Below are 20,012 nucleotides of genomic sequence, written 5' to 3'. Positions count from 1 at the left end.
GAAGGCATGGCTTGAGCTGAGGAAGTCCTGCCCGGGCTTCGGTGCATCCGCTCCTCTCCAGGAGGGGCGGGAGGAGGCAGGAAGACGAGAAAATAGAGAACAAATGATCATATAACCCTTGAGAGAAACCTGTCTGCTCGAGGAGAGCGCATTTAGCCCAAGCATGCAGCGCCTCTCGCTATACAAAAGAAAAAGAGGAAAGAAAACCCCGCCAGCTCTTCCGTTACCATGTTCTACCACCCAAAAAAAAATGGGAGGAAACAGATGTTAAGCTCTCCAGCGTCAGGAAATTATCTCTTTCATGAGGGTACAGTTACTTCAGTGTATTTAGGTCAAATAAATAGGGAGAGAATTGTGACTTCACCCCCCTTTCTGTTTATTTCTCCAGAGCCGTTTCAGCCCTCCTCAGAGCCGCTCTGAAGGACCCAACTCCAAAGCCACGTTCAAGCCTTTCCAGCTCACTACCAGGTAATGCCAACATAAGCCAGCCACACTCAAACCCCACCAGCAGATCCCCAGCTTGCAATGGCTCACAACAGGAACTGCTGCAGCCCATACAAAAATACAGCATCTTCTGTTTACAGGAGAAGGAGGACAGCTTGCTGCTGAGCTTCAGTCAGGCATGGTAGCACTGCAGCGTGCACAGCAATTCTTTTAAGCAGCGGTGGAAGGAGCATGGAGGAGAGAATTGGATGAAACATCTGCAAAAGGGATCTCCAGGCCATTAGCAAGAGTAGTTACGACTTTCCGGCGCTGTGCTCCCTGAGGAGCACTGAGCAAGTGCCCATAGGAAGCAACCATAGAATTCAACCAGCATTTTAAATGCTCTGCACAATACGTTACACAGGAAGTTAAACCCCTTCCATGATGGGCAGGAGAGCAGTTTGAATTCCTTTACAGTCTGGAGCAGACAGACCTGTAACGTGCACTGGCAGACCAGAAAGCCAACCATGTCCTGGGCTTCATCAAAAGGTGTGTGGCCAAGGAAGGTGATTCTGCTCCTCTGCTCTAGTAAGACCTCACCTGGAGTACTGCATCAAGCTCTGGAGCCCACAAGACAAGACAGACATGGATCTGTTGGAGCAGGTCCAGAAGAGGACCACAAGGATGATGAGAGGGCTGGAGTACCTCCCCTATGGGGACAAGCTGAGAGGGTGGGGGCTGTTCAGCCTGGAGAAGAGAAGGCTGCAAGGAGGCCTTAGAGCAGACTTCAAGTACCTGAAAAGGGCTACAGGAAAGCTGGAGAAGGACTTTTTATAAGGGTCTGTGGTGACAGGACAAGGGGCAATCAGTTGGAATTAGAGCAGGGTAGATTCGGATTGGACGTTAGGAAGTTCTTCACTATGAGAGTGGTGAGATTCTGGAAGAGGCTTCCCAGAGAAGTTGTGAACATTTCATCCCTGTAAGTATTTAAGACCAGACTAGATGAGTCTTTCAACAGCCTGGTCTAGTGGGAGGTGTCCCAGCCCATGAACTAGATGATCTTTAAGGTCTCTTCCAACCCAAACCATTCTATGTAACACTGACTTTTCAGCAGTGGAAAGCAACCTGCAGCAAGAGTCTCACTCCACCAACGAGTGACAACCCACCAGACAAAGTAAGAGCAGGCAAACATGCTGCTTTCCCTCTGGCAGCAAGATTCTGCCCCACAGAGTTTTCACTGGTCTAAGCTGAAGCTCTTTTAACCCTGGATCTCCCTTTGTGTAATTCAATGCTCCCCGGGGCAGCCGGGTGGATGCACAGACAGACAGCTCCATCCCTGTATTCATAAGGACGGAACTCCAAGCTTCAGCCTGAGTAAATCAGCTCACTCATGTCTAATTTAAACATTACTTCCTTCCCATTTCAGGGAGCTTTAGAGTTTGTGCAATGGCTAAACACAATGAAATTAGAGCAGGAGATTCATTTTGCCCATGGCTGAGGGAGAGACAGAGCTGCTCAACTGCATCTGGCAGATAAACTGCCCTTGTGCTGGTGCTGCCAGGGGAGGCACCAGCTCACACTGGTGGTTTGGTGGGATTGATGAGATGGTGTGACGGTGTCAAGCACTTTACCAGGCTACCAGCACTTGGTTTTGCATTATGCTAAGCCCTAAAACCTCCCACCAAGTCAGCAACAGCTTTATAAAGGGGAGAGAACCATCACCTAGCTCTTCATGCAAAGCTGAGCAGGAGAAACATGAGAGGAAAACACTGAGGTATAAAAGTCCATGTTAATTAAAATCAAAAGATGAAGATGTAACAGATTACTTCCTACTGAAGCTGAATTTCAGAGCACAGAGCCCTGAAGGCTTTGGCATTGTACCTGTTGTGAAATAATTCTCCAGACTCGCAGAGCAGACCCATAAATTGCACAGAGGAGAACATGTCCTCTGCCCATTTAACCAGCACTAGGGGTGTGTTAGCCCCTGCATGCTCCTTAACACTGCCCCAGCCCTTTTTTACAACTCTCCATTCTTTAAAGAGACAGGAAACAAAATCAAGGTGACAACCAAATAGATCTCAAAAGAATTTCACTGTTGACACTCAGGATGCATAGAGGTCACCAACAGAATAAGGGAGCCTGAAAAAGGAGTCACCTTCCACAACAAGATTATGTTTCCTCAGTCTTCTCAGGTATTTGGCACCAACTGACACCATTATAACAGAGAAATATCTGCCTATACAGGTAGGTTATTTAAGCTGCTCAGTAAGCAGTTGAAAGTAGCTAATTAAAGAAAAGAACACTTAATTACTATGCCATAGCAGATGTAGGTACTATAATACCACAGTGATGAGCTAAAACACAAGAGTACAGGCAGATTAAGGGGTCTACACCCCCACACATCCCAGCAATGTCAGCTGAACAACATGAAGCCCCTGGCTGTCATCCTCCCTGAGGATGCTGGCAGGCAATGAATTCATGATGCTTGATGCTTATCTGCAGTACCGGGTCCAGCTCTGGGATCCCCAGTTCAAGAGAGAAAAGGATCTACTAGAGAGAATCCAGTAGATGCTACAAAAATGCTGAAGGGCCTGGAGAATATCTGTGAGGAGGAAAGGCTGAGATACCTAGAGCCTGGAGAAGAACAACCTGAGAGGGGATCTGATCAATGCTCAGCAAGAGATAAAGGGTGGGGGGCAAGAGGATGGAGCTAGACTCTTCTCAGTGGTGTTCACTGACAGGACAAGGGGCACAAAATGGAAACCAGGAGGATCCACCTGAACAGGAGGAGAAACTTCTTTGCTGTGAGGCTGCCAAAGCCCTGGAGCAGACTGCCCAGAGAGGTTGGGGAGTACCTTTCTCTGGAGAGTGTCCAAGCCCACCCAGAAAATTTGTGATCATGGACAAGCTGCTTTGGGTGACCTTGCTTTAGAAGAGGTTGGACTGGATGATCTCCAGAGGTCCCTTCCAACCCCACCACGCTGGGATTCTGTGATGTTATATTGCTTTTCCCATTCATTTAGTAGAGACTTCAGCAGTCTTACAGCCATGACATTTCTCTGCACCAAATCCCTTAAAAATCCTTTCCTTCTCCAGAAGTAAAACACTATGGCTGCCCACAGTCTGAACAGAAGGACAGAAACCAGTAGCTGGCATTTAATTGTTTATATCTCGAGACAAAGACAGTGCCTAAATAATTGTCTATTGTGTCCCAGAGACAGCACAGGAAAGCTCTTCCCCTAGCAGGGAGCTCACAGGTCACACATGCTTCTGCCATAACATTTGCTATAAATAATCTTTGGTTGAGCAAAGGTTTGTGCTAGTTCCAAAGCGGAGCGAGGCAGGACTCTGCTCCTATCGGTTTCAGCCATTAGCTCTCCCCAGAGAGTGCATATCCTACCCTATTGTTCCTGCTCAAATGTTTGAAAGAATTATTTTTTCCTTGCTTCTTTTGTTTGGGGAGTTTATTTATATTTCCTCTTTGACATGGAATTACTTCTAGAAAAAATAAAAGTGCCATCTTCCAAGGCAGCTCAGCGGTGCCAATATTGAAACGAGGTGCAGAGGGTCACGTTTGGCGATCCATTGCCATAGTGACAGCCTCTGCAGTCTGCGTTCCTGTGACGATGTGCTCGGGAGCATGTTCAGTTCTGGAGCAGAAACAGAGCTGGGTGCCAACCACAGCCCCAAATTCCAGTGCAAAGACTGGGAGCATGTGCACCAACTGGTTCTGCTCAAACACTTCCAAGAATTATTTCAGCATTTATCCAGGAACTCCTTTACAGTGCCCTGGTGATGTCAACAGGCATCGCACATGTACACAACTGCCTCCCTCTAAGGCCTCTTTCTGTCCCTAAATACAGACTCAAAGAACAGAATCACAGAATCATTTCAGTTGGAAGAAACCTCTCAGATCATCAAGTTCAACCATTAGCCAGCACTGCCAGGTCACCACTGAAGCACATCCCTCAGCATCACATCTCCACAGCTTTCAAACCCCTCCAGGGATGGGGACTCCACCACTTCCCTGGGCAGCCTGGACAGGCCTTGACAACTCTCATGGAGAAGAAGCTTTTCCTAATGTCCACCCTAGACCTCCCCTGCCTCAACTTCAGATTGTTTCCTCTCATCTTGTCAATTGCTTCTTGGAAGAAGAGGCTAATCCCAACCTGGCTCTGGCCTCATGTCAGGGAGTTGTAGAGAGCCTCAGCCTCCTTTTCTCTAGGCTGAACAACCCCTGTTCCCTCAGATGGTCCTCACAAGACTCCTGCTCCAGATCCTTCATCAGCTTTGTCACTCTTCTTTGGACATAGTGAGCAACAAGTGACAGCCTTACCATGCTCTGACATTGGCATCAGGGCATGAGCAACCTGGTCTAGTGGAAGGTGTCCCTGCTCATGGCAATGGGGTTGGAGCTAGGTGATCTTTAAGGTCCCTTCCAACCCAAACCATTCTATGAAAGCCCTGTGGCTGTGGGGAGGAGCTGCTGGAGATTTCAGTTGTTCTCAGGCAGTACATTTCAACAAGAACAAACTTCTGGTGGCAAACCTTTCACAGTGCCTTCCCAAATATTAGTATTCTCCTATGGTTTGTATTATTATTTACATATAGTTATTGTTACTTTGTTATTCTCCATCGGTCTATATTATTATTTACATACTTTTATTCCCCCTCACTCTGTTTTCAGTTCTGTGTCACTATTTTCTTACAGTCTAGATTTTTGCTTACACGTTATTCTCCCCCTACAGTCTATATTATTATTTACATATTCCCTGGCTCTATGGCTTTTTAACCCTAACAAAGGGATAAGTGTGCCCTAAAGGAGGCCAGAGGAGACACAACTGATGTGGCCACCATTGCTTGCCCAGCCCCATCCTGCTGGCCACAGGGCACAGTGGGGGCACCACCCAGAAGGCGAAAAAGCTCATCAGTAATGATGCTAATTGAACTCGATGTAGCTTCCCTGTGTCCCAAGCCAGCTTCTGCTCCCATCAGAGCGTGGCTGGCTCAAGTGAGGCCCTGGTGCGTGAGCAATGTGAGCTGACAGCCCCTTTGCAGGGAAAAGCCACCTCAGTGAGACTGGCCAGACAGGGGATGTGCTCCCGGTGCCTGCCTACAGCTGCTTGTTTGGTTTGTTAGCTGCACCATGTCGGCAGGGCAGGTCCCCTCCACAAACTGGGGTCTGGAAATCTTGGGTCGTAAGATGTGCATATTTATTGACCAAAGCCTCAATCTTTTTTACATGGAGCTGGGCATTTTGTTCCAAGCATTAGGGATCATTTTCTGTCACCCTTTGCTACATCCTGTTGAGTCTTTTTCAGCAGCAAGTGAAATTATTGCCATAGGTAGCAAGGGAATGAAAAAACAACCATAAGCCGGAAAGGACAGGACCAGTCACCCTGAAAGGACCCATCTCACCCCCCCTGAGGGAGCATCTCCTCATCTCCAAGGATCAGCCCACCACATCTACATCTTCACCTGTCCTCTAAACCCACAAATTGTTTGGGACCACATGCTGGCACCACCTGGGTTTTGCAGGAAACTGCACAGCACGGATAAACAAACCTTACAAGCAGGCAAAACCAACAAACACTAAACTGCCAGCTCATAAAAATCACAGAAGTGTTTTGCTTGAAGAGACCTCCAACATCAAGTCCAGCCATCAACCCAGCACCACCACAGCCATTGAACTGTGTCCCAAAGAGCTACATCCACATGTTTCTTGAACACCTCCAGGAACAGTCGCTCCATCATCTCCTTAGGCAGCCTGTTCCAGTGCCTGAATACTCCTGCGGGAAAGAGATTCTTCCTAACATCCAACCTAAACCTCCACTGGCACAATTTCAGGCCATTTCCTCTGGTTCTATCACCTGATACTAGAGAAAAAGGATCAACCCCCACCTCACTCCAACCTCCCTTTCAGGGAGCAATGAGGTCTCCCCTCAGCCTCCTCTTCTCCAGACTAGACAACTCCAGTTCCCTCTGCTGCTCCTCACACAGCTCTGCAAGGCCATGCACCCTGTTGCCGGCACAGGACCAGCCCATAGCAAGTCAAGAAGCACTTGCTGGTGTTTTCTCAAGGATTAGTTTCCAACCCTGCTCAGCTGGTGCAAGAGCTACAGAAACTCCCACACTGGAGGCTCAACCTGCCTGCACAGGCAGGGCAGGGCTGGCCCTGGCTCCAGCTCGCTGGCACTGCCAGCGTTTGCAAAACCTGCTGAGTTCTCTGGATGTTGTCCCAGTGCTGTCTCTTTTATCTGGCTGGGGCTAGCACCTGGTACCAAAGCAAAATTGCATCTTGGCTTACAGGCTGGATCTATGCTGCATGCTGACACATTTCCTTCCTATAGTAAAACGTGTGGACTGTCCCATACATAAGCTATATCCCTCCCTTGAAGTAAAAGCTCCTTAAGGAGGCAATCCTTCCTGTCCATCCCACTCGAGAAGCATCAGAAGAACACTGGGAGCTGTGGTCAGACCCAATCATCTGGCACTGTGGCTGCAAAATGCCTGAGGACAGCAGGATGAAGGTGGCAAATGTTTTGACAAGTTGCTAGTCCCAGTAAGAGCACCTTCCCATAGCAGCTGTGATTCACCGCTTACGTCAGCGGCGCGGAAAAACTGACCCCTTCTTCCTTCAGAGGAGACAAAAGAAGTGCTTGAGAAAAAGCATTTAACAATGTGGGCTTGTCCAGCAGAAAACCCAAGCAAAGCTCAGTTCCCACAGATGCCAGGGGGATCATCCAGTGACTTTGATCACTCTTGGGCTTCTCCTTGTCTGACTTAAGATGGAATCATAGAATTGTTTTGGTGGGAAAAGACCTTTACGACAGTCAGGTACAGCCCTTGACCCAGCACTGCCAGGTCACTGCTAAACCACAGCCCTCAGCACCACATCTCCATGGCTTTGAAACTCCTCTAGGGATGGGGACTCCACCACTGCCCTAGGCAGCCTGGGCCAGGCCTTGACAACCTTTTTGGGGAAGAAATTGCTCCTCATGTCCAACCTAAACCTTTCCTCGCAGCCACTTCCTGTTGCCTCACTACTTGTTCCTTGAGAGAAGAGACCAACTACTGCCTGGATCCAACCTCCTTGCAGGGATTTATGGTCTCCCCTCATCTTCACTGCAGGTGCTCCCTCCACCCCACAGCAGCATGCTGTCAAGAGCTGTGGTCCCAGTGGAAGCAGGGAAGCTATGGCAGGCATTAGCACAACAGACACTATTTCACAACTACTCACAGCAAGCAAATCAAGAAGCCCAGCAGTCAGTGTGCCTCCCTGAAAAAGGCAACAACTGGGGAGGGTAGCAAAGAGCTACCCCCAGCACATGGCTGACAACATCATCTGGGGGTGTGGATCCAGGAACACAGCAGTCACCGCTCTGCCCTGGGCAGGTGATGAAAACAGGTCCAGGGAAGTCAGGAAGCAGGCAGTGAGGGAAGTGCCACGTAGCCAATTAAGCCAAATCCTCTTGATCCTCACATCAGAGGCACACACCCAGGTTCACTTTGTTTTCATTCTTTAAAGACAACTGCACTGAGCCACCTTTTCAAGCTGCACATCCTCATCCCATCTCTGGGAAGGGGTACTCCAACTGCCCTCTTTCCTGGCCTTGATGGCAGCTGGATGCAACATCAGAGAAGGGGTGAAGGAAGAGATAAGTGAATTGACCACCTCATTTGGAGCTGGGTTATATGCTTGAAGTTCTGACCCATTTTTATAGCAGCATGGCTTCAGACCCTCCAGGCCAAATGTGGCTGTCACTTATCCACTCCAAATCATCCTCTCCTCATACCCTCAGAGCTAGAAATCACCATGTAAGCCACTTGAGCCTGACCCCCAGCTTGTTAACACCAACAGAAAGAAACAGCAAACTGACACAAGGCTCTGAAGGTATGTCACTGGACACACCAGATTACTGCTTCTCTAAAAACCCTCCTGCATGCTCAGAAATGCTCAAGACAGCCTGACCATCTCATATGCCCCTAACCAAAGCTCCTACCCAGCTGTGCCCTGACTGCCAGGAAGGAGAGCGGCACCTTCAGCATGAAAAATCAGGAAAATGTCCAAACATGCATTTATGTGCCTAAACTCCACCCAAATTAGGGATCTCAGCATCCATTCCTGCAACATATTTATCCTTGGGCAGCAGGGAGTGTATGAAGAACCAGGAGAACACAGCACAGGGGTTTCTCCAGACACATCTGGTCTCCAAAGACAACTCCATGCCTAAATCCACAGCTTCCAGCAAAAGCTGCACCTCCTTCTGTGGCCTGTGGAAGACAGGCAATGCTTCTGCTTTTCTGAGCAGTATCCCAAGAAGCATCCAGCACTCATGTTCCCTGCCTACAGCACTGCACAGATCCAGGGAGTTGTCCTGCAGCATCCTTTAGTGAAGCTCTTCTCCCCCACAAACACTTCCTTTGTGTTTTCAGCGCTGCCTTATTGAACATGTTTATGCTGCAGCTGTAAACAAAGGTGAAGCTTTCCAGGAATCAAAGCTGGAAAGATTAGAGAGTAATTATCACTCAGAAAGGTCAAACTTGAAACCACACAAACAGACTCCCTGCAGTTATTACAGACAGTTTAGGTGGCTTTGCCCTAGTGCTTCATGGCTGCAAAACCCACTGATTACAATCAGAGCAGCACTGAGGAGCACAAACACACCAGTCTGGATCACACGGGGCTTCCATATAACCCGCTTCTTCCTCTCATGCTCTGGAGTCCCCAGTCCCTGGAGGGATTTCACAGCTGTGGAGATGTGGTGACCTGGCAGTGATGGGTTCATGGCTGGATCTTAAAGGTCTTTTCCAACTTACATGATTATGTGATTCTAAAAATCAAGCCAACCTATTTCTTTCTTCCCTTCCCAGGCTGAGAGACCTGGGGCTGTTCAGTCTGGAAGAGAGAAGACTCATAGGGGATCTTATCAATGTTCATAAATATTTGAAAGGTGGGTGTCAAGGTGGTGGTGCTGGCCTCCTTTCAAGGGTGTCCCATAACAGGGCAAGGCACAACAGACACAAGCTGGAACACAGGAGGTTCAGCCTCAGCATGGGGAAAAACTTCCTTGCCATGAGGGTTAGAGAGCCCTGAAGCAGGTTCCCAGACAGGTTGTAGAGTTTCCTTCTCTAGAGGCTTTCAAGCCTCATCTGGATGCATGCCTGTGTGACCTGCCCTAGATGACCCTTGCTTGGCAGGCAGGTTGGACTGATCTCCAGAGGTCCCTTCCAGCCCCTACCATTCTATTTGATTGTGGAAAGACCCTACCCTACTTAAGATGATAAAAGGAATATCTGAATGTAGTCTATCTACATAAAACTTTGGAATTTAGCTGAAGGGTTGAGCAGGAGGGTTAGACTAGATGATCTTCAGAGGTCCTTTCCAACCCCTACCATTCTGTGTGTACAAAAAGTTACCCTGGGAAAAGCCGCTCAAAGCTCCTGACTTGGAACAGGAGAGCCCCTGGGAGAACCCAGTTCCCTGCAAGAGGCTCTTATCACTCTGCTAAAACCAGAGGAGCAATAACAGGAAGAAAATGTTTTGGCAGGACTTGCACCACATAAAGTAAACTCACCAGGCACTGCTCCATAAAATCTCACTGGAAAAGACACGCAGCCATTAGCCCCCGTGGCTGCGGTGGGCTCCTGTCCATCAGCCTGCCAGCACTGCCCATACCATGGAGCCAAGCACAGCATGCTGTGAAAATGCTTGGAGGCCACCACCTCAAGGCCTGCTTCTCCTGACATTCCCCCATTACCTGTAAGTGGGTGCAGGGGGTCACTGAGAGATAGGGTGTTGCTCACCTGCTCTCACTGTTGCTGGCATCTTTTCCAGCTGTGGTCTACAGAGTAGAGATCAGAGAGCACAGCACACATTTTGGATGTGCTCTGCACCCAGGGACACTGAAACTCTGTACAAGAACAGAAGAGACAGGAATTCCAGTGCCAGACACAACTCTCTGTGCTGCTCAGAAACCAGTGGATGTTCTCTTCCTCCTTCTCAAGCTCAACAGGATGCTGGTGCCACCCTCCAGCCATCCAGCTGATGGTATTCACAGAAGCACAGAATTGTTGCAGCTGGAAAAGACCTCCAAGATCAAGCCCAACAATCGTCCTACCACCACCACAGCTATTAAACTATGGCCCAAAGTGCCACATCCACACATACCTTGAACACCTTCAGGGCTGGGGACTCCAGCATCTCCCTGGGCAGCCTGTTCCAATGCCTGACTACTCTTGCAGGAAAAAAAGTTCTTCCTAATATCCAACCTGAACCTCCACTGGCACAATTTCAGGCCATTTCCTCAGCTTCCATCACCTGATACTAGAGAGAAGAGACCAACCCCACCTCACTGCAACCTCCTTCCAGGGAGTTGTAAAGAGCAATTGTCTATTGTCTCCACAAGCAGGGACAGAGGACAAGCACTGCCACGGTGAAGTCCAACATCAACCATTTGGCTGAAGCTGAGAGTCTGGAGGCCCCACAACGGCTCCAGCTGGACGTGCTACTTCATACCACTCCAGCCACACGACCCCAAGCCCAGGGCAGCCCATCACATCGGTGCCATTGTTCTCACACACAATGGGCATGTCTCATACCCCAGAGTGAAATGAGGCAGCTCTAAACTCATTAATGGTTCTCTCAAACAAGACCCCGAGTGTGCAGGAGGCCTCTAGCAGACAATATCAACCCAGTTTCAGCGGGACTGCATCAGCCGCTGCCCCGCACCAGGCTGGCGTAAGAGGAGCAGCAAGAGCAAATGAGCCACAGCAGCTCCCGGCGAGGCTTGTTCAGATGTGTGACACAGGATGGCTCCTGCCAGGCTCCCTGTCCCCCTGCCAGGCACGTGCCTTGCACCGCTCGTCACTGCGACCTCAGAGAAGGCTTTTGGTTCACTTCCTCACAGTGGCAAGCAGCAGCAGCTGCCACCCTGCTCCCACACAGCCAGCTGAGCCCTGCAGTTCAAACGACTGTCTGTAGCACACATCTTGAGAGGAGCAGCTGAGGGAACTAGGGGTTTTCAGCCTGGAGAAAAGGGTGCTGAAGGGAGATCTTCTGGCTCTCTACAACTCCCTGAGAGGAGGTTGGAGCCAGCTGGGGGTTAGTCTCTTTGCCCAAGAAACAAGTGATGGGACAAGAGGAAACAGCCTCAAGTTGCCCCTGGGCAGGGTTGTCAAGGTCTGGCTCAGGCTACCCAGGGCAGTGGTAGAGGGGTCTCAAAGCCATGTAGACGTCATGCTGAGGGACATGGTTTAGTGGTGACCTGGCAGTGCTAATAGTTGGACTAAAGGATCTTAAGGTTCTCTTCCAACCAAATTATTCTCTGAAGGTATCAACACTTTCCTGTAGCAGTGAGGGAGCTGGCACACATCTCCTGCTGGCTCAGCAGCGGGGTGAATGACACCCTCACCATCTGACGCTGCATCAAAGGGGACTCACCTCCTCACCTACACACATTGGATGTGGCATCTGGGTCAAGACCTCCAGCAGCAAGTTCTCTCCCATTACCAGGCTGGTTACCAGAAGCTCTGTGTGTAGAAGTGTTGTCTGCTTGCACAGGCTCTGTGAGACTTGACTGTAGCAGCAAACGCTCAGCTCTTGGGATGCAGAGCTTGCAAAAGCTCCAGGAATTCCACACTTAATTCCACCCAGGCGTGCGGCAGCAGAGGAATGCCATGCATGTGGCTTCACTCTTTACACCTGCACCAGTTTGGTGGTTTCCCTCTATTGGGATGACAGCCAAGAGAATGAAAAACCCAGTGGTGAGGGGGCACAGAAAGCTTGAGCAGGCAACTCGGACACTGGGCAACCATCCTCATGACTTCAGACAGCAAAGCTTTCAAATCCTCTGCTGATGGACAAGGAGCAGCCAAAACACAACACTCAGCCCTGTGAGAGAGGACCTGTGGTTTGCACTGGTGAGGAAAGGCGTTTTGCAACTGGGATAGCACAGCCTGGGAATACAGCTATCACTGCCAACCATCTAAGCCACAAAGATGAGTTAAGGGGGGGCGGAGAGGGGGCGGGGAGAGAAAGAAAGAAAGGAAAACCAAGGTGAGAGCGAACACAGGCAGCCCAGTGTTTGCTCCGTGGCTCACATAAGAAACAGAGGCACAGGCAGGTTAGCAGGTGTCCTCATCACACCACAAGACCATGGCATGGTGAAAACAGAGCCTGCCATGGGCTGGACCAGCCTGTTTACCTCTGTATGATCCAGTCCATGCACTTTGGCATCTCAAAGGCAGCATACAAATCATGGAGTCCAACTATTAACCCAGCACTGCAAGGTCACCACTGAACCATGTTCCTCAGCACCACAACTCCATGGATTTGAAACCCCTCCAGGGATAGGGACTCCACCACTCCCCTGGGCAGCCTGGGACAGGCCTTGACAACCCTCAAGGGGAAAAAAATCCTTCCTCGCATCCAAACTAAACCTCCCCTGGGGCAACTTCAGGCTGTTTTCTCTTGTCCTATCACTTCTTACTTGGGAGAAGAGCCTGATCCCACCTGGCTCCAACCTTCTTCCAGGGAGTTATAGAGAACCAGACGGTCTCCCCTCAGCTTCCTTTTCTCCAGGCTGAACAATCCCAGTTCCTTCAGCTGCTGCACACAAGATTTGTGCCTAAAGACAGTAGAGTTGAAGGGCTCAGCTGGGTTTGTGGGAGCAGGGTGGCTGATTTTGCATCACTCAACACATCACCCACAAGCAGGGCTGAGATCACCCCTAGGTGATCCTGCTTTGGCTGGGGGATTGGACTTATCTCCAGAGGTCACTTCCAACCCCCACCGTTCTATGATAGGATCACAATCACAGAATGCCAGGCTGGAAGGGACCCCAAGGACCACCCGGTCCAACCTTTCTAGGTGATGGTGTAGTCAAAATGAGCTGCCCCTGCGCCCTGTCAAGTTGAGTCTTTACACTGAGTAGTGTAGGGGAATCCACTCCTTCCCTTGGGAGATGATTCCAACACCTAACTGTTTCTTCTGGAGTCCAACTGGAATCTCCCCAGCAGTAATTTGTACCCATTGTCTTTTCCACCTGACCCCTTGTCAAAAGGGAGTCTCCATCCTCCTGGTAGCCACCTTCTATGAGAAGCTGCTAACTGCGCTGAGGGATCACATCCTGACTCTGTTTTCCCTCCAATTTTTCCTTAACCCTGAAGATTCTGATGGAAAAAGCTAGCAGTGAATTTGAGCAGCAACACAGGGATCTGGGCGAAGTGTGAACTCCAGCCTTGAGCTTTGCCTCCCCGCTGGCAGCCCTGGACACTCCACAGAATCCTTTTAAACACAGCGAGACACTTTCGGATGTGAGCAAGCCCGACTCCTGCCCTTGCCCCAAACAATAGGCTCCGCAATAATGGTGCAACCAGAATTTCCTGTGCAGCCGTGCACGCCAGCTCCCGGGACAAAACACCATGGGAAAGAGCTGCCAGGAGAAAAGCCTCTCTGCAGAGCACCAGGGCAGCTCCTTCAGGCTCCTGGGCACAGGTTTTTTTTACAACGAGCAAAGCACAACCAACCAAGTCCAGACTGGGAAGGAGGCAAAACCACACCGGTAGCTTGAAACAGAAGCTGTCCAGCTTAGGGATGGCTGTGGGTAATTAATTCTCCCACCAAGGCTTTTGCAACATCTGGATGCAGCTTTCTCTCATGGATGTTTCACTACCCTGCACAGCCCTTGCGAAAACTCCACAGCAGGAAGGGCTGATTTGGGAGGCTTCAATCTCAGCTCGGCTGGGGTGAGTGTCATTGCTCTCACAGTGTGGGAAGCTCGAGAGCAAGGCTGGCCCAGTGCATCACTCACAACAAGGTAACTGGTCCACAGATGGCACGAGTCCCAGCTAGACATGAGCAACTACTGGCTCTGTATCAGACACCAAGAAGTAGTGACTGCATCCAAAATGCTCCAGTGTTGACATAGAGAAGCTTCTACCAAGAACAAGGGGTCAAAATGGATTGCAACCCCAGGCACAGAAGCAAATATGAATCTCCTACAGCAAAACAAGACCTGAGCACTCCACAGCTGTGCTGGGCTCCAGGATTTGAGAGATGGGGAGAGCTATCAGTGAAACAGGAAAGGACTAACCAGTGTACTCAGCACAAATACCACCAGCATCCTGCTCTGAGCCCAAGAGCTTTCTGCCTTTCCACCTGACAGCACCATATAAGACCTATAGGCTTAAAGCTGCAGACATCACATGCTTGGGCTCTCCCTCCTCAGTCCAAGGACTTCCAGTCCTCCTCTGCTGGAGGAGATGCAATGTTCAGCATGCAACAGAGGGTGGGGGACCAACCTCCCACGCACAACATCTTTCTATATCTCATCATTATCATCCCTCCAGCTCTACTTGCAACACTTGTCATCAAATGCTGATGTCATTCAGATTTCTATACCTAGTCTCAAAGAAAGGCACAAGTCACTTCTGAGAGGTCTTTTCAGTCCTGAAGTTACTTATCTGCATTGGATTAGAGACTCCCCTGCAACCTGCAGTGAAGGCCACAGTGAGGCAGGCTGTGCTCCTGCAAGCCCTGGAAGCTCATGGTGGAGCAGATATCCCCCTGGAGGATCCCACGATAGAGAAAGTGGATGCACCCAAAGAAGGCTGTGACCACATGGGGAAACCCATGCTGGAGCAGGCTCCTGGAAGGACTTCTGGCCCATGGAGACAGAAGCTCACACTGGTGCAGGTTTGCTGACAGGATGTGTGATCCCATGTGGGGTTCATGCTGGAGCAGTCGGTTCCTGAAGGACTACACCCGTGGAAGGGACTTGCAGAAGAGAATTCTTGAAGGACTAATGTTGAAGCTCATAAAGGACTGTCTCCTGTGAGAGGGACCCCACACTGGAGCAGAGCAAGACAGGGAGGAATCCTACCTCTGAGAAAGAAGAAGGAACAGAGGCTGTGGGCTCCAGCTAGGGCAGTGCCCTCTTTCCATAGAGAAAAAGCACAGCAACCACATGCAAGAATCAGAACAGCTCTTGGAGCTCAAACTACAGCAAAAACATTTACTACTAGATACTTGGAAAACACATTGTTAAGTGGCTTCATTTCCATCTGAACATGAGGAAAAAAACTCTTTGATGTGAGGGTGCTGGGGCCCTGGAGCAGGCTGCCCAGAGAGGTTGTGGAGTCTCCTTCTCCGGAGAGATTCCAAATCCAGCTGGACATTGTGATCCTGGGCAAGCTGCTATAGGTGACCCTGCTTTAGCAAGGGGATTGGTTAGGTGATCCCCAGCAGTCACTTCCAGACCCCAGCATGCTGGGATCCTGTGAAAAAGAAGCCAAACACTATCCCAAGAGTTCTAATTTCAACGACCAGAGGCTGAAGCAGACAGGAAAGTGCTCTCCCTGCACTCAGCTCTTGCATGCAACGCCCCAAAATTCATTCACCAGCATGCAGGTGCACAATGATGATCTTGTACCACTGAGGCACCAAGGAACTCTTGCCCAAAAAGCTGTGATTTCCAGATGAGCATCACTTAATTACTAAGCTAAGATGAGACTTGGTGTGGCACTGGACAGCCTGACCTAGTTGGAGATGTCCTTGCTCCCTGCAAGGGGGCTGGACATGATGAATCTTGAGAGTGCCTTCCAACCCAATGCAATCTGTGAATCTTCCTGCTACCAAAATCCTTTATGCTGTTAGCAAAATGCCCCCTTCTGGCACATCACAACTGAGATTTCTGGGTCGGATCCCGCAGACGAAGAAGACTTCAATAAATCCATCACCGAGCAGAAAATTAATGCTGCGTCCTCATGTCAGCACCAAACACAGAAATAACCTCTTGCCACAGACAGCTATTGTGTGTTTGATGCAAAAAGGCCAAATACAACAAATCTGCAAGAAAAAAAAGCCCTGCACAAACCCAAGCTGGCCATGCTCACGCCCTGAAACGCAGCTGGCAAAAGGCCACCGGGCCAGACGCATGTTCAGATCGCTGGTTCATGGTGCTGGCAGGAGCCTGGCTCGTGGAGAAATCCAGGGTGGGAACAGCACCCACAACACCAAGGTACTTAGTTTGCTCCTATTTCTCCTCTATTTTACCCATTTTTCACAGAAGGGTTTGGGTTGAATGGGACACTGAAGATCATCTAGTCCCATTCCCCCTGCCACAGGCAAGGACACCTCCCACTAGAGCAGGTTGCTCAAGGCCTCATCCACCCTGGCCTTGGACACCACCAGGGAAGAGGCATCCACAACCTCCCCAGGCAGCCCGTTCCAGTGTCTCCCCACCCTCACTCTAAAGAATTTCTTCATAATCTCCAGTCTAAATCTGCCCTCTTCCCGCTCAAAGGCATTCCCATTTATGGGAGGCTTCTCTTTACTGCAAACATTTGGGGAAGTCTTTGGGATCCCAAGACACAAACAAACAGCCAGGTAACTCCAGCAGTTACTCGTGTAACTGCTCCAAGCAGAACGAGGTTGCAGTAATTAGCTGCAGTGGTTTTCAGCTCATCCTTGGGATTCCCCAAACTATTTCTGAGAGGTCTTACCAAGGTAAATCCAAAGGCAAAACCTGTCCTCGTGTTTCACCTGAAAGTTTCACACAAGCCTGCAAGCTGAAAAGAATGAAAAACCACTGAGCAGGATGGTTGAGGGCAATTAGTGCTCAGGAAAACAAGCAGCAGCAGTGATGGAGAGGGCAGGAGACTACCAGAGCTTGAGGACAGGATGGAAAGAAATAACATTTCTAACAGGTATGGGAAGAACCAAAAATGGAGCAAAGGGTTGGAAAAGCCAACCCATTGCACTTGTGGCTTTTAGCATCTGGGATCAGGAACTTTACGGGGGGGGGGATCCAATGACCTCCTGAGGTCCCTTCCAACCTCCAATATACTGTGATACTTCCCAAACACATCTACTCAAGGTAGACCTCTCCCCAGCACTTCCAGCTTAACTGATCAGGACACTCCTTCCCTTCCTTGCACACATACATGCAAATCACCTGCTTCCTATTCCCCTCGCCTCGCCCCCCCCCCCCCCCCCCCCCCGGCAGCTTCTCTGCTTGGACCACCTCATGCCAAAGTGATCATGTCCTACCCATACAAGCAATGGGCACCACCAAGAGTTCCATTTGGAGACCCCACCAGCAGCCAGGCATACTCCTAGGCTGTGACATGGATCTTCCCTTGAAGGAGGAGATCAGAGCAGCAAGCTCTCTACAGCCTCCCTGAACAAAAGAGCCCCTCCTGCAGCCACACAGCCACCAGTCTTGCCCCATGTCCCCACCACAGCTGGGACCTCAGCCACTGGTGACAGGGGAGGACACAAGGTTTTGCTCTCAACATATAACCACTCCCGGGTCCCAACATGACAGCTCCAGTTGGTCCTCCTTATAGCAACACATAGAAATGTCAGGACAAAAGGAAACTGCCTCAAGTTGCACCAGGGGTGGCATAGGTTGGACAGGAGGAACCATTGCTTCCCCTTGAGGGCTGTCAAGCCCTGGCCCAGGCTGCCCAGGGCAGTGGTGGAGTCCCCATCCCTGGAGAGGTTTCAAAGCTGTGTAGGTGTGGTGCTGAGGAACATGATTTAGTGGTGACCTTGCAGTGCTGCATTAAGGGTTGGACTCGACGACCTTAAAGGTTTCTCCCAACCAAAACAGTTCTAGGATTCCAAATCAAATGAATTTACTCTAGCTGTGCATGAGGGTGTGAGGAGAAATCGCACCACAGCATGGAAAAGAAGTCAGCACTCCCAGTCTCTGCCCGGTCACTTGGTAAATCAGCACCCAAATGCCACCCCCGTGAACCACCCCACCAGCAGGGCAGCCCCACTGCCACTCTGCAGCGCCTCCAGCAAAGCTTCAGCCTGGACCGGGACAACTTAACTTACTTCAACAGCCATACGTTTGGCACTTTTCTTTTCCCTAGCGAAGATACCACGGAGGGAGTGAGCAGCATTCCATAAATATTTGATTTAGACAGCTACGGCATGTTTGGATCCAGCTCACTGGACACAGAGGGAGGTTTCGATAACCTGTGACCAATCCAACTTTAATCCCCGTGTGATGGGACTTGTGCACCGCAGCCCAGCCTGGCAGAGCTGGCATCACTTGGGGAAAGCGCTGTGCCCTGTCTGATAATAAAAGGGAGAGGCAGGGAGGTTCTATCAGCTAATAATCCCTGGATTTTGAAACATCTAATAAACGTTCAGGTGTGAAGCAGAACCGCAGAGGTGGAGATCAGCACGGCATCAACCAGGAACCCTCTAACCAGGCTCTGTAAACAGATGACTAAGTCTTTCTCACCGAGGTTGCCCCATTAGCTTCCCCAGAACTACTCAAACCAGTCAAGATTGAACCCTCCCTATCAAAATCCATTCACTACGGCCAACAGAAATACGCCCCGGGACTCAAATATCCACCGAACCAAGCTGGGGGAGCAATGACCCAGTTAATGGCCAGTTCACACGAGTGTAAACTGGGATAAAACGACCGAAATCTGACAGAGCGAGCCAGGACCCTGAGGGCAGAAGGTGCCACCATCACTTTTCTTTGTATTCTCTGCCGGTAAATGTGTTTCCACCCTCCACGCACGGGTACCTGGGGGGCAGACCCTCCCCAGTCCCCGGTAGAAGCACAACATTCTGATTAGTTTGCAAAACAAAATCTGCGTAATGTAAAATCAAGACTTTTTTTTTTGATCACAGACCAGAATCAGGCTTGCAGTAGGAAGTTCAACTTCAAGGTGGTACTTCCTCAGCAGCTCAAAGAAAACAAAGAAGGGAACACCAGGAAAAAAAAAAAAACCACAAAACACCACCACCCAAACCAAAAACCACCACCAAAAAAGTCCCATTCTGTTACACAGCAATTTTTGGCCAGCTAATCTGAATTCTGCGCTTACACCGAGGGCTGAGGAGGTTCTACGCCGCAGGTACCTGCGCTAGAGGGAGGACGTTTAGCAGCTAGGGATACAAAGAAAAGTAGCAGAACCCTCTCGCCCTGAGGGTCCTGGCGCCGGAGGTGCCGCTGCCCCCGCCCCAGCCCCGCAGACAGGACCGGAGCACCCCGCAGCGCAGCTGCCGCGGTCCCGGTGCCGGTCCCCGTCCCGCTCTTACCTCACCGCATGGCCTCGCCGCCTCACACACACACGGTCCCGGAGCCTCTCCGCTGAGCGTCTTGAAGTTGAGATGTCCAAAAAAAAAAAAAAAAAAAAAAAAAGAAAAAAAGAAAAAAAGGAAAAAAAAAAAAATCTGGGTAATTTTTAAGAAAGGCGACAAACGGTGCCAAATCCTCCGACAGCAACGAAATCAAAACCAGCAGGCACCGGGGGTGCCACCGCCATGCACGGCCCCAGCCGCCCCCGGGACCTGCCTCCCGCCGCCGTCCCGGCTGCTGCCCGGGGAGCGCTCCCCGCCTGCCGCGGCCCAGGACCCCCCGGCCCCGGGCCCGGCGGCAGCGGCGGAGCGCTCAGAGGGCGGCGGGGTCCGCCCCGGGCCAGGCCCCGGGGGCCGGCGGGCGCCCGCGGGCGGCGGGGCGCGGGGGGTGCCCGCCGAGGCCCGGTACGGGCCCCGCTGTTGCTGCTCCGCTACCGGGCATCCCCCGCAGCCCAGCCCCGGTGCCGTCGGGGCC

At 50.6% G+C, this 20,012-nt stretch overlaps 1 protein-coding gene across 2 annotated transcripts in view; it reads right to left on the bottom strand.

The window, feature by feature from the left end:
• ARHGEF9 (Cdc42 guanine nucleotide exchange factor 9) overlaps window positions 1–19,802 on the bottom strand; it is a 239,128-nt gene extending 219,326 nt beyond the window's left edge. For both annotated transcript variants that reach the window (XM_068151950.1, XM_068151951.1), the window contains exon 1: window positions 19,499–19,802. The gene's annotated coding sequence lies outside the window, so the exon portion shown is untranslated. The remainder of the gene's footprint in view (window positions 1–19,498) is intronic.
• Window positions 19,803–20,012: the final 210 nt, after the last annotated feature.

The sequence above is a fragment of the Melanerpes formicivorus genome, unplaced genomic scaffold (assembly GCF_026170545.1).
Source record: "Melanerpes formicivorus ecotype bairdi unplaced genomic scaffold, bMelFor1.0.p_v2 SCAF_22, whole genome shotgun sequence".
Lineage (NCBI taxonomy): Eukaryota > Metazoa > Chordata > Aves > Piciformes > Picidae > Melanerpes > Melanerpes formicivorus.
Note: the sequence above shows the minus strand (reverse complement) of the source record. Positions and strands in the feature narration are given on the sequence as shown.